This window comes from Arvicanthis niloticus, chromosome 2 (genome assembly GCF_011762505.2).
Source record: "Arvicanthis niloticus isolate mArvNil1 chromosome 2, mArvNil1.pat.X, whole genome shotgun sequence".
NCBI lineage: Eukaryota > Metazoa > Chordata > Mammalia > Rodentia > Muridae > Arvicanthis > Arvicanthis niloticus.
The window spans coordinates 73,054,507-73,060,744 of NC_047659.1; the positions used below are offsets into that span (position 1 = coordinate 73,054,507).

General features: G+C 35.0%; 1 pseudogene; it reads left to right on the forward strand.

Moving 5' to 3' along the window:
- The first annotated feature begins 4,876 nt into the window (after nt 1-4,876).
- On the forward strand, nt 4,877-5,485 carry LOC117704024 (large ribosomal subunit protein eL15 pseudogene; annotated as a pseudogene).
- The last annotated feature ends 753 nt before the right edge of the window (nt 5,486-6,238 follow it).

Sequence of the window (6,238 nt, forward strand, 5' to 3'; positions counted from 1 at the left end):
ACTAAAATCGGTGACAAGACAAAAATGCCCACTCACCCCATAACTATTCAATATAGTACTCGAAGTGCTAGCTAAAACAATTAGACAACAAAATGACATAAAGGGGATACAAAATGGTAAGGAAGAAATAAAGGTATCACTATTTGTAGATGATAAAATAGTATACAAAAGCGACCCCAAAGATCTACCAGGGAACTTCTCTAGCTGATGAACAACTTCAGCAAAGTTGCCAGATACAAAATTAACTCAAATAATTCAGTAGCCTTCCTTTATACCCATAATAAACAGGCTGAGAAAGAAATTAGGGAAATGACACCCTTTACATTGGCCACATATAAAATATTTTGGGGTAACTCTAACCAAACAAGTGAAAGACCTGTTTGACAATAACTTCAAATCTCTCAAGAAAGAAATTGAAGATCTCAGAGAATGAAGAGATCTCCCATGCTCATAGATTGGCAGAGTTAATATACTAAAATGGTCATCCTACCAAAGGCAATCTACAGATTCAAAGCAATCCCCATCAAAATCCCAACACAAATTCTTCAAAGACATTGAAAGAGCTTCTCAAATTCATCTGGAAAGGCAACAAACCCAGAATAGCAAAAACAATTCTTAACAATAAAAGAGTCTGGGGGAATCACCATCCCTGACCACAAGCTTTACTACAGAGCAATAGTAATAAAAAAAACAAAAACAAAAAAAAAACCTGCCTGGTATTGGTGCAGACAGACACATTGATCAATGGAGTAGAATTGAAGTCCCAGAAATAAAACCACAAACTTATAGACACTTGATCTTTGACAAAGATGCCAAGAATTACATTAAAATTCAATTAATGTATTACATTAATTAAATAATTAAAATACAATTTAAAAAAGAAAGTATCTTCAATAAAAGGTGGGGTAAGGACTGGGGGGCGGTGTCATGGAGACAGTAGGGTGGTTTGGAGTTATGGGATTTGGAATAGTTGGAGGGTGCATGGAGGAATAAAATCTGGAGCATAAATTAATTAATTAATTAATTAAAAATAAAGATATTAATGTAGTATACTTTAATTCTACTGTGGTTACAGTAACAAATATATATTTATATATAATCATGTGGAATAAGTATTCCAGTTCTTAATATTTGTACTCTGTAATGTTTTCTGTAATTTTAGTATAGAAATAATCCAGGAATAACCCTCAGAGCAAGCAGTTGTGTCTATGTATTGGATACATAATTTCTTTTATCATATTTTTGACATCCTTTTTAGATGTTTGTTAACATAGTCCTTCACTAGTGTGTGACATAACACAGCTATTGTTCTCTCAGTTTGCCTGGTTTTAAAGAAGTCTCTGAAGTCACTGAGTATTGAGTATTTGATTTTCTACTACACAGTTTTCAACACTATATTTTTTCCTCTCCAGACCCCAAAACCAGTTTCAATGTTTTTAAACTTATACCTTTATTATTGTTCACTATAATAATTAGATTTTTCTTATTTCTCTTTTTCCCCTTCATACCCTCCCATAAATCCCCATTTCTTTCATTCAATTTATAGTCATTTTTTTCTCTCCAATTTTATGTATACAAATAAATATTTCTAAATACAACCTGAATAATGTGTATTTTATTTCATGTATGTTTTTATCATGGCTGATCTTTTGGCATTGAATACCCAATTAGCATGCTTTTCCTTGGGGAAAATTAAATCTGCTGTCCCCAGCATACCTTCATTTTCTAAAGTTATATATGTAAAGTTTAGGATTTATAAAATTTTCCCCATCTAGATTAACATATCTATTATTATAGCCATTGTTCAGCTCATGCTTAACCATTAATTCTTGTGAGATTTTTTTGAGTGTATATTCTGATGTTAATGAAAGATACAATTTTACTGTAAACTCTTTGACCCTCTGGCTTTTACAGTCTTTCTGTGCCCTCTTCTGTAATGTTCCCTGAACCAATACAAATAACAGTAACAAAGACCTCCAACACTAAGCATGAGAAGCCCTGCATCAAGTTGTTTTCCAAGAGACTCCTATAACAGTACAGGCTATTGATAATGTCCTTGATTGTTCCCCAGAGGTGAAAGGTAAATTCATACTCTTGAAGACACCATGCACTTCAAATACAAGATACATAAGCCTTGAGTTGGAGTTGACTTTATATACTCCTTCCTAAGACTATCTTTCACAGTTCCAGAAGAAACCATGAAAGCTTTCAAAAGAGTTAAGCAACCAAGAGTCTTACTGAACTATGTTGGATATGAATCACAACACCTAACTTGTCACAGTAATGTTAAAGGTGCATTAATGACATGCATACCTTGAAAGTATCCAAAAGCTCTCTAACTGGACTTAATCCCTGCTCAGCAAGAGGGAAACCATGCTTGGTACTAATATTAATATTTGTGCTTATAGTCACATATAAGTTTACCCCTTACCTCTCATCAAGGAAACTGTTCTTTATAATTGCTTGAGAACAATTAAAGAAAACCACAAATAATCAAATTGCATAGTTGTGAAACACAGTACCAAGGAATGTATTTATAAAAGTCCCTCCCTAATGTCTTTGTAAGACTCTCAAAATTTATATTTTTTTTTTACTTATGACTCTATGTTTTAATTGAAACATTTTAACATTTGTCTCATATTAACTTTATTTTATATATTGTGTCATTATATAACTTCTACCTTCACATCTGAAATATTAATCACATTTTCTGGAATGTTGTTTCTAAATTCTATTATGTTGTATCTGTGTCTCCAGTTGTTGAAATTTTTATTGTTGTTTTGCTTTTCAACATCTTTCTGTCACAATATGCTTTCTAAAAATTGAAAGACATGTTTATGTGATATTTATATAGATATAATAGCATGCAATTGTCCTTTGTTAATGATAGGGTTTCCTTTATACCTAGTCTTTACATATTCTTTCATAAATATGCCAAGTCTAGTATACATATCCATGAAATGTTACGTAAATAGTTGTACTGTTTAAAAAAATGTTGCTAATAAAACTAATTATTGTGTAGAGATTTCAATTTGTGGTTGTTTGAACCCATGGATGAGTTTCTTTACATGTAAAATAACTAAATCTGTCTCTTACAATTGTTATTATAGCTAAATGAGAAAACATACTTTATTTGTATGGTATAAGACACAGAATATTCAGGATGGATGTAAGGACATTAGTTTTCTTAACTCGTTATTTTAAGTTAAATCCTTCCTGTTGTGAATGTCACTATCCTGCAGACTTGTCTAGCATCTCCTCTATTGTCACAATCATCAGCATTAAGCATCATTATGTCACAATTGTTTACTCACCTTCTGATGATTGAAACCAAGAAGAGAACACATCAAACTCTTGGTTCTTCTGAATTCTTCTCAGCATGTTTAATTGTGAGTACTTATTGCCCCCTATTCACAACTCAATCTCATGTCGTTAAAATTAAGGATTTTAAATGTAATCATTAAGATGGATTGGGTGGTGTCACTGGAGCCTCTGATTTGTCTCTCCTCAAAGTGTGTTCTTTTTTTTTTTTTTTTTCATGCCTTTTACAATCACTTTTTACTGTGATTGGGAGTTTGGGGGTATATGTTTCAGCCTAGTTTATTGAGACTGCTGGTGCCCAGGGTTTGACCTCAAAGCTCCAGGAGCCAACGGGCCCACTAACTGGGTTTACAGCTAAGTTTGTATATGTTCTAACCTGTTTTCTCATTTGTTGTTTAAAAATTATAAGCTGATGGTTAATACAAATATATGGTAGGAGAGAGAGATAGATTAAATCCCCCACATTTGACTAAACTATAATCAAACAAATCTATCTTTATCTATGTCTGTTTCCTAGTTTCCTTCATAAACAGAGAAGCTGAGAAGAGAAGCTAATGAGCCTAAGTGCTCAGTAACTTTAGAGACGATTATAATCAAGTTAACACAGTTCTAAAAGTTGTTGAATGGTTAAAAAAAGAGTGATGAGCTAAAAGAACAGTCATGGCTTAGAGAACAGACTCAGCAAGGACTAGCCAGATAAGAGTCAAATAAAATTGTCAAGGTAATTTAGCTCTTGCCAATTTTTGAATAATGTGTTTGATATACTAAAAATTCTATAGTAAAATTGTAATCCTTAAGAAATCTTGCATACTCTTAACAATAGTTTTCCAATGATTGATTCTATAATTTTTAAATTATATGGGATTTTGATTTTAATATTTACATTGTTCTAATTTAGATTGAAAGAGACTTAGAGGCTAATCACAGAAATGTCTGTAGCAAAGCTTATATTGATGTGAAAGGCAAATCAATGGCTGTAAATTTATTTTAGTCTCAGAAAATTAAGAAAAATTCATTCACTGCTAGTTTAATTAGTTAAAATCTATTTATGTCAGGTTGTGTATTTGTGTGTCTGCCACCTGTGGGTGTGTACCCACAGAGGACAGAAGATCCTGTGGGATCCCCTGAGCTAGAGTTTCAAGAAGTGAGCTATCAAACCACGTGTTAAGAATGAAGGTCGGGTCCTCTGGCACAGCAGCAAGTGTGAATAAATAGTGAGCATTCCTTTCTGTCCTTGATCTTAAGCGTTATTCCAAATAATCCAGTATTGCTGGTGAGGTATTTGTTTGCTAAAAGTCACTGAGGATGAACCATTTATCTTATGATTGGCAGCTGATCAAACCATGGTCTGAAATTGGAGGGTTTCCATGGTCCTCAAAAAAATGAGACCAAAACCTGCCTCTGGTGTGGATATAACATCTTAAAATGCCTGGAATATCATAAGATTACTATTTAGATGGGTACACTCTAATAAATATAAAAAACATGCCATCACTTAAGAGTTAATTCAAGAGGCTTTTTTCTTTCTCTGGCAGCAGTTATTATGTAAGCCAAGATGGGTGCATAGAAATACATCCAAGGAGTTATGGAAAAAGAAGCAGTCTGCTGTGTTGGGCTTTCTTCTGAGGGTCCACTGCTGGCAGTACTACCAGTTTCTACCCTGCACAGGGATCCCCACCCCACCCAGCCTGATAAAACACAAAGGCTGAGATACAGGCTAAGCAAGTTTATCTCATTTGCAAGATTTATGTCTGCTGTGGTGGTCACAAACTCTGAGTTGCTAAGGGTGCAACTTATGGCAAGCGTGTCCACCATGGTGTCAACAAGCTATAATTTACCTGAAGCCTTCAGTCTGTTTCAGAGGAGAGAGCTGGATGCCATTCTGGGGCTTTGAAAGTCTTGAATTTCTGCTGGGTTCGTGAAGATTCCATATATAAATGATTGAGGTTATTCTCATTGATCTAGTCCATAAAGCTCTCAGAAGAAATCCTGATGCCCAGTGGATCACTAAACCAGCTCACAAGCATAAGGAGATGCGTGGGCTGGTATTTGTAGGCTGTAAGATCCGTGGTCTTGGAAAGGGCCACAAGTTCTACCACACTGTGCCTTTCCCCTTGCAACCTGGAGAAGGCACAATACTCTCCAGCTTCACTGTTATCGCTAATACACATAATATTTGTAAAATGCATGTCAAACAAACAATTTAAGACAGTCAAAAAAGAGTTAAATGGGGGCTGTGAAGCTAGAGTAGTGATTGAACCAGAGTTCTTTCAATCCACAGAACCCATGATGTAGTTGTATGATCCCAGTGCTGGAGAAATAGTGACAGGTAGATATCTGGAGCTCACTACCAGCCAGCCTAGTTTACTCAGATAACCTGAGTCAGTGAGAGAGGCAAAATCAAAAGTCAATGTAGAAAAGAATTGAGGATTAACAACTAAATTGACCTTAGGCCCCCACATAGAGATGCACACACACCTATATGAACACTTGCAAATACACCTGGGTGTGTGCATACAGAAAGAGAGAGAGTGGGGAGGGGAAGGAGGATGGAGAGGGAGAGGAAGAGGGAGAGGGAAACAGAGAGGGAGAGGGGGAGGGATGGAAAGAGACAAAGACAGAGAAAGAATTAGTTCAAATGGGCCAATTAATCACTGAACAGAAAAGCTCCTCTTAGAAGGGGTACCTGTTCTAGGGACTTTAGAAACCAGAATAAAGCCAATTTACACTCATAGGAGAATAATTCAGTAGTCTCTCTAAATGATGTTTCTACTTGCCCTTATCAGTGTCTCTCATAATTTATAATAAACTCTGATGATCCTCTAAAAATAATTTCTGGTCTCATTTGAATCCATCTGACAGACATTACAGGCCTGGAGAGTTGAGGACAGCCAAAAAAAAAAAAAAAAAAAAAAAA